General features: G+C 41.4%; 1 pseudogene; it reads left to right on the top strand.

Annotated features, from left to right (window-relative positions):
- The first annotated feature begins 11,146 nt into the window (after window positions 1–11,146).
- Window positions 11,147–12,166, top strand: LOC101603721 (annotated as a pseudogene).
- The last annotated feature ends 285 nt before the right edge of the window (window positions 12,167–12,451 follow it).

Below are 12,451 nucleotides of genomic sequence, written 5' to 3'. Positions count from 1 at the left end.
TTCTCTCTCTCTCTCTCTCTCTCCTATCTCTCTAATAAATAACTATTAAAAGAAAAAGAAAGCTCACTTCCAGCTTGATTTCTGAGTGTCCTACAATTGAAGTACATGGAGTCTTCAGCAATAGGGTTTTTCCACTTTGCTCTGTTGGGTAACCAAGACAATAGCCTGTATTGCTTTGGGTGCCTCTGAGGCCTCCTTGATGAGTCCTCCTTGAACAACTCACTAGGAGGTAACCCACCCCTGGCACTGGGATTTTCTTGTTAAAACCTATCGCTTCTGGGCACAGCATTACACACTCCCTCAAGGAACTTTTGCCCAAACTCTCTCTTTCCACCCCCCTCCCAGAGGTAAGGTCTCACTCTAACCCCTTCTGACCTGAAATTCACTATGTAGCAGTCTCAGGGTAGCCTTGAACTCATGTTGATCCTCCTACCTCTACCTCGAGAGTGCTGGAATTAAAGGTGTGTGTCTCCACACCAGCCAAACTCTCTTTAACTTTTTTTATTTGTTTGGTTGTTTACTTGAGAGAGAGAATATGGGCATGACCCTTGCAGCTGCAAATGATCTACAGACAACTTTGTGCCTCTGGCTTTACATGAGGAGTTGTGTACTGGTAAAGTGAACCCAGGTCATCAGAATTTGCATGCAAGGGCATTTAACCACTGGACAATTTCTTCAGCCCCTAAACTCTCTTTCTAAAATTTTATATATATATATATGCGCACACACACACACATACACACACACACACACACACACACACACACACACACACATATATATATGCCCATATATATAATTTTATTTGAGAGAGAGAGAGTATGGGTGCACCAAGACCTCCTGGCACTGTGAATGAACTCCACCTGCATCACTTTATACATCTGGCTTTATTTGGGTACTGGGAATTGAACCCAGAATGTCAGGCTTTGCAAGCAAGTGCCTTTAACCACTGAGTAATCTCTCCAACTCACTAAAACTATACATATATTTTAAATTAGCTAACAATGAAGTAGTTTCCATATTATTGTTTGTTTTGTGTTTTGTTTTTTGAACCAGGGTCACAATCTATAGCCCAAGGTGACCTGGAATTCACTACGTAGCCCGGGTTGGCCTCTAAAGCATGGCAGTTCTCCGGCCTCACCCCTCCACAGTGCTGGGATTACAGGTGTGTGCTACCACCACACTCATCAAGATGCTTTATCTGATAGATGTGTCATAATTTAAATAGTATCCTACTGACTGACAATAAATATTCCTCATTTATCATCATAATAAATAATAGAGGTGAACATTATTTTAATTATGTTTTGAGTACATATATATGAACATTTCCATATGATGAATTTCTAGCATATAATTACTAGTTAAAAAGATAAGCACGTTTTGAAGGCCTTTGATTTATAATGCCAAATTGCCTTCCAGAAATATACGTCTGTTTTCAGTGAAAATATATTCATGCTCTCATTTCTCAGTACCCTAAGCCAACACCAAATGCTGTCATTCTTTCTAATCTTTGATAATCTGATACTTGAAAAATGTTACCTTGGGGCTAGGGATATAGTTCAGTGAATGAATGCCTGCCTAGAATGTGGGAGGTCCTAAATTCAATAACCAGTACCAAAGAAAGAAAGAAAAATGGTATCTTAGTGATGTATTCACTGATTAATAGTGAGGCTCATTTTTTTCTTTCTCTCTTTTTTCTTGGGCTGGAGAGATGGCTTAGCGGTTAAGCGCTTGCCTGTGAAGCCTAAGGACTCCGGTTTGAGGCTCGGTTCCCCAGGTCCCACGTTAGCCAGATGCACAAGGGGGCGCACGCGTCTGGAGTTCGTTTGCAGAGGCTGGAAGCCCTGGCGCACCCATTCTCTCTCTCTCCCTCTATCTGTCTTTCTCTCTGTGTCTGTGGCTCTCAAATAAATAAATAAAAAACTTAAAAAAAAAAAGCGTTTGTCTCTTTTTTCTTTTTCTCTTTCTTTCTTTCTTTCTTTCTTTCTTTCTTTCTTTCTTTCTTTTTTTTTTTTTGTGGTACTGAGGAATGAACCTAGGACTTGCTACATACTAGGCAAGTAGTCTACCACTGAAATATATCCCCAGACATCATTTTATTTATTTATTTATTTATTTGCTTATTTTTTTAATTTTGTTTATTTTTATTTATTTGATAGTGACAGAGAGAGAAAGAGGCAGACGGGGAGAGAAGAGAGAGAGAGAATGAGTGCGCCAGGGCTTCCAGCCACTGCAAACGAACTACAGACTCTTGCGCCCTCATGTGCATCTGGCTAACGTGGGACCTGGGGAACCCAGCCTCCAACCGGGATCCTTAGGCTTCACAGGCAAGCGCTTAACCGCTAAGCCATCTCTCCAGCCCTATTTACTTATTTTTATTAATTAGTTTTGTACTCAGTGAATACAGTTACGTTGGTACCATTGTTAGGTTTGTCCATGTCTTACCCCATCTCCCTGGGCCCTCCTTGTTGAGGTATATGGGTCATGCATTGTGGAGTTAGCCCACAGTTACAGGTAGGAGGAAATGTCTCAGTGTATCATGACCCAACTTGTGGCTCTGACATTCTTTCTGCCCCTCTTCCGCAAAATTTCCCTGAGCCATGTTGGGTTCATTGTGGGTCTGCTTCAGTGATGCGGTGTTGGGAGCCTCTGTGTCTCTGGATATCTGATTTGGTAGGAGTTGATTGTTCTCTGTGTCAATCTCCTTCACCCTTGTGCTGATACCTGGTTCACCAAGAAAACAGCACCCTTGCTTGTTTTGCCAATTATTTTTAGTTTCGGCTGGGGCCCTTTTGAGGTATGATGGGGTGGTTCTCTCCTTAGGATCTACATCTATCTGAAAAAGAGAAGCAGATTCTCCAACAGAGAGTAAAGTTAGCACCAGACAAATGGGATAGCCCTTATTTATTTTTAGAGAGAATTTAATAGGTATAGGCCCTTTGTAGCCCACGATTGGTGGTAGCTTGATAATGGAGAGCAGGTTCATGTTTGGATATGGTTCTGACTTGTTTCCCAGCTCCAGGTATGGGTCCCGTTCCACTGAGGGGATCAGTTATCCAAATCAATAGCAGTTGGTTTCCCACCATGGCTGTGCGCCACTATTGCACTTGTGTGAGCATCATGACAGGTTATTCCCCGGCACCATTTTTGAGATAGTGTATCACTAACTTGCCCAAGCTGGTATTAAACTCACTCTGTAGCCCAGACAGACCTTGAATTTTGTGATCCTCTTGTCTCAACCTCCTGAGTAGCGGGGATTATAGGACTGTGCCACCAGGACTTTCTTTTGTAATAGTTTGGGTTTTCTTTCTTTTTTTTTTTTTTAATCAGAATCTCTTGATATGTAGCTAAGGATGACCTGGTTTATGTGGTCCTGGGGATCAAACCCAGGGTCTCATGCATGCTAGGCAAGCAAACACTCTGCCACTGAACTACATCCCCAGCCCTATGTCATGTATTTCTCTTATGGCTCTTCACATGATGTCCCTGGTCTGTCATATACACATATTTGTTTTACAAATATTTTTCTGCCTGTCATTTTATACTTTTATGTTTGCTTTCCTGTAGCTTGTTAAATTTTATGCAGACAAATATATTATTATAGAATTATTTGGTCATAATTTCTTCCTTCAGCATCATTTTGAAAACCACTTATATTTTCTAGTACTTTTTTACCTTCCTTTTCTTCCTCCCTCCCTTCTTCCCTCCTTCCCTGCCTTCCTTCTTTCATTCTGCTTTTAGAAAATCAAATCCAGATGCTGGTACCTGATAGGAGGCAAGTACTCTACCACTGATGTACCTCCCTAGCCTTGTTCTATTGTTCTAGTATTTTAATGGTTTTATTTTATATGTACATGCAAAACTTTCTGGAAGCTATTTTGGTGAAAAGTTTGAGGTAGGACCCTAATTATTTCACTTTTAGGCCTTTTTTTTTTTTTTTTTTTTTTAGGTAGGATCTCACTGTAGCCCAGGCTGACCTAGAATTCACTCTGTAGTCTCAGGGTGGCCTCAAATTCACAGGAATCCATCTGTTCTACTGGATTAAAGACATGCGCCACCACAGCCTGCTTTAGGCCATGTTTTGTTAGTTTTCAGCATCATATTTTCCACTTCAGTGCAATGACCCTTTACCTAAGATGAATTGCTGCACTAGTAAGGACAGCTTGATGGCAAAGGACAGAGACTGGGGACCTCCGGCACACTTTTCTTCCCTCTGACTCAGTATTCAGTTTTCCTCCCTGAGCTTCCTCCAGGTCCATAGTGCAGCTAGAGCATTTCCCCTGGGGGCCCCTCAGGAGTGAGGTGTAGACGCAGTTACTTTCATGGGAGGCTCCGCATGGCAATAGTTCCTTCTCTGCTGCCTCGCTGCACTGCAGTACCGAGTAAAAGCTTCACTGTCATTCTCCAAAAAAAGAAAAAAGAAAGGAAAAGGAAAAGGGAAAAAGAGAAGAATTAATAGTTTAGTCATACAAGACCAGAATAAAGAACTAAGGGACAAGAATTAAGAGATAAATACTAAAGAACCCTAATCAGCTAATCAGGATGTGTCTCTGCCTGGCTTAGTTTATCAGCCTCACATTCATCAAACAATAGCAAGAATTCCTTACCTGCTAAATTGATAGTTTGTTGAGACTGCTTACAAACCTAGATTAGATATAAAGTTAGTGACTGATTTAAGATGTCCTTTTTCATTTTAAAGAAGAATGTCTGGTGTGGTGCCAGCATGGTAATCTATAACTCCAATCCTAGCTATTTAGGAGGATAAGCAGAACTTCAAATTCAAGGCCAGGCTGGACAATTTAGTGACATCTTGTCTGAAAATAAAATTTGGATTTTTAAAAAAGAAAGGAGGAGTGTGAATGCAGCTCAGTGGTGGAGCACTTACTCAGTGTGGAGGAAGCCCTGCGTTTAATCCCCAGCACTCCCCCAATAGCATTAAGCTTATTTATTTATTGTCCCTAAATAATAGAATATAACAATTGTACTATATCACATAACATTTACATTCTACTAGTTACTGTAGGCATCCTAAAATTATTTAGAATATATGAAAGGAAGATGGCTATGGTGGCACACGTCTATAATCCCAGCATTTAGAAAATTGAGGAAGGACCATCAGGAGTTCAAAGTCACCTTTGGATGCTTTGCATGTTCAAGGCCATCCTTGGCTACAGGATACAGAGAGAGAGAGAGAGAAGGAGAGAGAGGGAGAGAGAGGGAGGAAGGGAGGGAGGGAGAGAGAGAAAGAGAAAGAGAGAGAGAGAGAGAGAGAGAGAGAGAGAAAACTAAAGCAAACAAACATATATTTCTATATGTGGAGTTGAAGGTATACCTCAGTTTTAGAGTAAGGCTGAGGCAGATAGGATGGCTTCAAGTCATTAGTCTCAACCACAGTGACTTCCAAGCCAGTCCTGAGAAGAAGGCTTAGCAGTTAAAGGCACTTGCTTGCAAAGCCACCCAGTCTAAGTTGCCAGCTATGCACATAAACCGGATGCCAAATATGAGGCAAGCATCTGGTGTTCATTTGTAGAGGCAAAAGGCCCAGCTGCACACACACACACACACACACACACACACACACACACACACTGATATGCACTCATACAAGCACATGCACATGTGCATGCAAATAAATAAATAATTTTTTAAATTTAGATTTCAGGGGCTGGGGAGATGGCTTAGTGGTTAAGATGTTTGCCCACAAAGCCAAAAGACCTCGGTTCAATTCCCCAAGACCCATGTAAGCCAGATACACAAGGTGGTGCATATGTCTGGAGTTCATTTGCAGTGGCTGGAAGCCCTGGGGGTACCATCCTTTCCTCTCTCTCTCTTTCTCTCTCTCTGTCTCTCTGTGTCTCTCTCTCTCTCTCTCTCTCTCTCTCAAATAAATAAAAGAAAATTAGATTCCAGGCTGGGAAGATGGCTCAATGGTGAAAGGTACTTGCTTGCAAAGCCTGATGGCATGGGTTCAATTCCCCAGACCCACAAAAAGCAAGATGCACAAAGTGGCCCAAAGTGGTCTGGAGTTCCTTTTGCAGTGGCAGGAGGCCCTGGTGTACCCATTATTCCTCTCAACTAAATAAATGTTTTAAAAGTTGAATTCCATTTCATATCTATTATTATTTTGGGGGATGGTTAACACAAACAAGATTTCATGTGTCCCAAGCTGGCCTCAAACTTCCTATGTAGCTAAGATTGACCTTGAACTTCCCCTCCTGTCCCTACCTCCTCAGTGCTGAGATTACAGGCATGCACTGCCCCGGCCAGCGGGGAGTTAAACAAGGACCCAAGGGGAAGCCAACCTGAATGGGGAGAGGCAGACACAAAGAAAGAGACCAAGCCAAGTATTTGGTCAAGGTCTCAAATTTTTATTTTTACGCATAGGTTTATATAGGGTTGTAGGGAGAAGGGGGCGTCAGGCCAAAGATCACAGGGTTACTGGCTAAACCCACAATATCCTTGTTTCTTCATCAGTTACCAGCAGCACGGGGGGTAATCACCCAGGCGTACAATTTCTTGTTTCTGGTAACTGAACATTAGATGAGGAAACAGAAACTTAACTCACAATATAGCAGTTTCTGTCAACATGGCCGAGGTTAGGCTCATAGCTCCCAACCATGAACCACCAGATCAGGCTTTATTTGGTGCTGTGGATCAAACCCAGAGCTTCATGCATGCTAGCCAAGCACTCTACCAACTGAGCTATATCCCCAGCCTTCCATTTCAGATTTTGAAAGGGGTATAAGATAAATATGGCAAACAGTTCGAATTAGTTAAACTCATTTGAATACAACTCCTTGCAATGATTGGGTACTAAGTCCAGCATTCATAATGGTTAGATTTTGGAGACTGTTTTGTGGTTATGAATTATGAAGTTACATTATATTCAACCTAAGTCTCAGTATGCCATAGATAAGAGCCAAGAAAAGTCCATTTCTGCCATCTATACTGTTAAAAAAAATCATGGAAAGAAATTGACATAAGCCTAATATGATCAGGAATGGAGTTGGAAATACCCTCACCTTGCTGGGCAGGTTGCATGCACTGTGAATATCAGCACTTGAAATGGAACCACAGTCCTAGAATGGAGTCTGGTTTGGGGGTTTCCAGTATGTCATGTGCAGACACTCACCCCAAAGAAAGTAAGCAAAAATAGTGTTCAAAAGACAGGAAAGGATTTTAATCAAAATGGCCATTTGGGGAGAAAGAAGTATTGGGCTCATTGTGTTTTGGGTCAATTTGTGGTCTGGTTGATCATTGGGTTAGGTGTGGCCTTGCAGGACATCCCTGGAAAAGTCCCTATCACCTTATCACTTGAAGAACAATATGGTTTCCATTCTATGATTGCTTCTGCTTAGGGGGTGATCTTATCATGGGGTGATCTGTGCTGTTCCAAAAATCCAAGGTGCCTGCAGGAATAGGATAGTAACTGGAAACTTTCAGGGTATGCCTTTTAAAAGACCCTGGAGCAAAACATTGTAAAAGTCGACAGGATGATACCTTAGTCACTCTTATCTTTGTGCCTTCAGCTTTGAAGCAGGGTGATGTGGGTTAGGTATCAGCAGTTTTTAAACAGAGGGGCCTTGAATGATTAACATGCCATTCATTGTACAGCATTAGTCAGAAGTCTGACCCAAAGGAAATCAGGCACCTAAAAAATGAAGGGAGAAGTGCCAGGCTTTTTTGCTTGTTTTATTTACCTCGTAGGACTAGTATTTCCTCTACTAGTTGTTAAGCGTAGGAATAAATGTACAGACAACTTATAAATACTAAATGGGGCTGGAGAGATGGCTTAGCGGTTAAGCGCTTGCCTGTGAAGCCTAAGGACCCCGGTTCCAGGCTCGGTTCCCCAGGTCCCACGTTAGCCAGATGCACAAGGGGGCGCACGCGTCTGGAGTTCGTTTGCAGAGGCTGGAAGCCCTGGCGCGCCCATTCTCTCTCTCCCTCTATCTGTCTTTCTCTCTGTCTGTCGCTCTCAAATAAATAAATAAAAAATTAAAAAAAAAATACTAAATGGCCCCTTCTCCTCTACGGAGTCTGCATGAGCTATACCTAACTGCACAAGGCAGCCCCAGTTGGAATTAGTAATTGCTAAATAAAGGAGGAGGAAGGTTCTGGTTTCATTAACTTGCTTTCCTTATCAAAAATGGTCAGAGCTGGAGAGATTGGGCAAAAGTTAAGGCACTTTCCTGCAAAGCCTAACAACTCGATTCGATTCCCCAGGACCCACGTAAGCCACATGCACAAAGTGGCACTTGCTTCTGGAGTCCATTTGCAATGCCTAGAGTGCTCCATTCTCTCCTCTCTTCTCTCCCTCTCTTCCTCTCTCTCTCTCTCTCTCTCTCTCTCTCTCTCTCTCTCTGTGTGTGTGTGTGTGTGTGTGTATATGTGTGTGTGTGTGTGTGTGTGTGTGTGTCTTCTTTTGGTCTCTTTCGCTACTTGCAGATAAGTAAATAAATATTTTTTTAATGGTCAAAATATGCTAAGGTGCTGTAGAAGGTCCTTCCAAGCACAGACCCAATGTTTGCACATAGGGCAGAACAGTTTTGGTGCAAAACACCCCACACTCAGGTACACTCTTCAGTCACACATTTGTAAAAGCTCCAAACCACTAGTGCAAAATGCTAGAACATGCCCTGAAGGGCACATGGAGAACTCAGCTCCAATTTGCATGTAATTATTACTACTTTGGTTTTTATCTATGGCTATTGCCTTCCTTACCAAACCAACAAATCAGGCAACAGTTGTAAACAACCTAAGGAACAGAATTTTCAGTAGTTCTCTGCACACCCATCTCTTACTCTACTCCAGGGTCTCATGTAGCCCAAACTGGCCTTAATTTTATGATATAGCTAAGGATGACCTTGAACTTCTGATTATCATGCCTTCATCTACTAAGTGCTGGGGATAATAAGTGCATGCCAACACCCCATCAACTAACTCACTTTTACTTTAAAAATTCGATTCATTATTTTTCAGTCTAATTTCTGTAAATTGAAGGTTTTATTTTTATTCTTTGTAGTTCTTTGTAAATTTTGAATTGCAATAAAACATTTGACTACTAAATACTATTTTTTGATGGATTCTAGAAGTGTTGATATGCAAATTGTTTTCTTCTAATTATCGACACTTCTAATTGTATTTGATTTAAAATTTGCAAGTAGGGCTAGAGAGATGGCTTAGTGACCCAGAACCCAAGTAAAATAGAAGCAAATGGTGGTGCATGCATCTGGAGTTTGTTTGCAGTGGCTCGAGACCCTGGTGTGCTTGTTCTCTCTCTTTCTCTCTCTCAATAAATAAATAAATAAATAAATAAATAAATAAATAATACAAATAAATTTTTTAACTTGAAAGTAAGGCTGGAGAGATGACTCAGTGGCACTTGCTTACAAAGCCTGACAGCCTGGGTTTGATTCCACAATACTCACATAAAGCCAGATGCTCAAAGTAGCACATGTACTTGGGGTTCCTTTGCAGTGGCAGAAGGCCCTGATGCAGGCTTTTTTTTTTTTTCTTCTCTCTCTCTTTTTCTCTCTCTCAGGTAGAAAACTTAATTTAAAAAATTAAAATAAAATTTGAAAATAGGGCTGGAGAGATGGCTTAGCAGTTAAGTGCTTGCCTGTGAAGCCTAAGGACCCCGGTTCGAGGCTCGGTTCCCCAGGTCCCAAGTTAGCCAGATGCACAAGGGGGCGCACGCGTCTGGAGTTCGTTTGCAGAGGCTGGAAGCCCTGGCGTGCCCATTCTCTCTCTCTCCCTCTATCTGTCTTTCTCTCTGTGTCTGTCGCTCTCAAATAAATAAATAAAAAAGATATGTTTTTTTAAAAAAAATTGAAAATAGACATTGTTTTTAATGTCATTTGGCTGGAGCATATGTCAGTGGTGGAGTGCTTGCTTTTGTGAAGCTCCAAACTCTATCCCCAGCATCATCAAAAAAGGAAAAGAATTCTCAAACTAATCACAAGTAAGAAAGTACATTATATTAATAGAGACTCATCCCTAGCCAATATTTGCATCTATTAATATGATTATACACGGCAGTACCCAGGCAGGGGTTATAGACTCAAGGACCTAGGTAGATAAAGTAAATACCTAAAGAATTTCCAAGACAGGGTTTCACTCTAGCCCAGACTGTCCTGAAACTCACTCTATAGTCCCAGGCTCAAGCTAGCCTCAATTTACAATAATCCTCCTGCCTCTGCCTCCAGAGTGCTCGGATTTACAGAGTGCACCACCAAGCCTGGCTCCCTCCTTGCATTTTTGTTATGTTTTGTTGTTTAGTTGGTTGTTTGTTTGTTTTTACCAGACACAGTCTTACCATGTAACCCAGGTTGGCCTTGAACTTAAGATCCTTCTGCCTTAACCTCCTAAATGTTGGGATTACAGCCAAACTTCCAGATCAGTAAGAGATCAAGGGTCGTTTTTATTTATCACTGTAAAAATATATTTTTTTTATTTATTTATGTGTGTGTCAGGGAGCATGCCAGGGTTTCTTGCTGCTGCAAGTGAATGCCAGATGCTTCCACCACTTTTTGCATCTAGCTTTAGGTAGGTTCTAGAGAATTGCGCCCAGGTGGGCAGATCTCGCAAGCAAGCCAATTTAACTGCTGAGCCATTTCCACGGCCCTATTTTTCATTTTTTATTGTGGTCCCAGAAATCAGACTCAGGGCCTTGCCAATTTTTGCAAGTGCTCTACCACTGAGCTGTATAACTAGTTCCCTTACATAAAAGCGTTCTTCCTAATAATGACTAAATTCTGTAGGCCTAAGAGAGGATGTAATCTTCTCAAGATAAAATTTAGACTGAAACAGAGCTAGGGCTACAGTCAAGGTTTCCCAACAACCAGTTGAATATTCCCTTTACTGTGTGTAGTGGTGAACTTGTTACCCTCCCCCAGACCCTCAATTTGCAATCCTCTTGTCTCAGTAATCCCAAATTCTTGCACTACAGGTATGGGCCACTATGCCCAGCCTTCCTTTATTTCTCTTTGTTTGAGAAATTGGAAAATTAAAAAGTTCCCTTTTGCTGGGCATGGGCTACATAAAAAGCAAGAGTCTGTCTCAAAAGAAAAAAGAGATCAGGTTTCTCTGGTTTGCTAACTCAACTGCACAGTAGGATTTACATGTGACTGATTAGGGACCACTGATGAAACCAGAGACATCATGGGAGGACATGAAGAAAGAGTCTGTCCAGAGGACCAACCCAGAATGTACAAAGCATAAACTACTTGAACTCAATAGGCTGTCCCTCAAAAATCACGCACCTCAAGCAAAACATAAAAGGAAAACAAAGAAAAAGGAGTAGCCAGACATGGTGGCTCATGCTTTTAATCCCAGCACTTGAGTGACAGATATGTTGAGTTCAAGGCCATCCTGAGACTACATAGTGATTTCCAGGTCAGCCTGGGCTAGAGTGAGACCCTACCTGGAAAAACAAAAATAAAATAAAATAAAATAAAAACAGCAACAAAAAAGGAGTACTGTACTCAAATGAAGATGTGAAGGGATTAATGGAATATCTAAAACAGAACTCACAGATGGTTCACAGTAGTAGTAGTAGCAACAGACAACCAGGAGGATAAAGTATTGCAATTTCTTTAAAGAAAGATAGTCAACTGGAAGGAAGATAATTAAAAAGACAAGCAGTTGGTGGGGGAAAAGGGAGGGTGATGGGAGGGGACTATGACCATGGCATATTGTTTATATTTATGGAAGTTTTCAATAAAAAAGTTTTTTTGAAAAGACAAGAAGGAAAGAAAATGCAATCAATGAAATTGCTGATTGCCCAGATGTTCTTGACAATCACAATATGGGCTCTGGAAGAAGTTTCCGATGTGGGTCCACAGAGCACAAAATGACCAACTATAGACCTAAGGTAGACCCAGCTCTTGATCAATTTTGTTTTACAGAATATTTTTTGTGGGGAGATAGGCACCTGTCCAGATCTTGTCCTGATAATTCCAAGGGAATCTATGCTGATGATGGTGGTTGTAAACTTTGTGGCTCTATGGAATTTTAAGAAAAATTGTCCCAATAACTAGAATTCAGGTGAAATGGACACGGTTGGTAGGTGGGCAAAGGAAATAAGTGAAGGCCATGAAGAAATTTTGGATGTGTAATGCCACAGAAAGATAAAGCAAAGATACTCAGAGTTGTGAACTTTTGATAATGATTAGTGTTGTCAGTTACTTTCCAAAGTGAACATACTTTACGAGTTAGAGCTAGGCTTCCACAGAGGTCATAGACAAGTTTGTATTGTAGATGCTACTTTGAGGCTAGAGATGATTCAGCATTTAAAGGCCCTTGCTTGCCAAGTCTGCTGGCCTGGGTTCAATTCCCCAGTGCCCACTTAAAGCCAGATGCACAAAGTGGCACTTGCATCTGGAGTTCTTTTGCAATGGCAAAAGGCCAGTGTACCCATTCATTTATACTCTTTTTCTCCCTTCCCCTC

This window comes from Jaculus jaculus, chromosome X (assembly GCF_020740685.1).
Source record: "Jaculus jaculus isolate mJacJac1 chromosome X, mJacJac1.mat.Y.cur, whole genome shotgun sequence".
Taxonomy (NCBI): Eukaryota; Metazoa; Chordata; class Mammalia; order Rodentia; family Dipodidae; genus Jaculus; species Jaculus jaculus.
The sequence above is the reverse complement of the archived record's forward strand: the minus strand, read 5'-3'. Positions and strand labels throughout refer to the sequence as shown.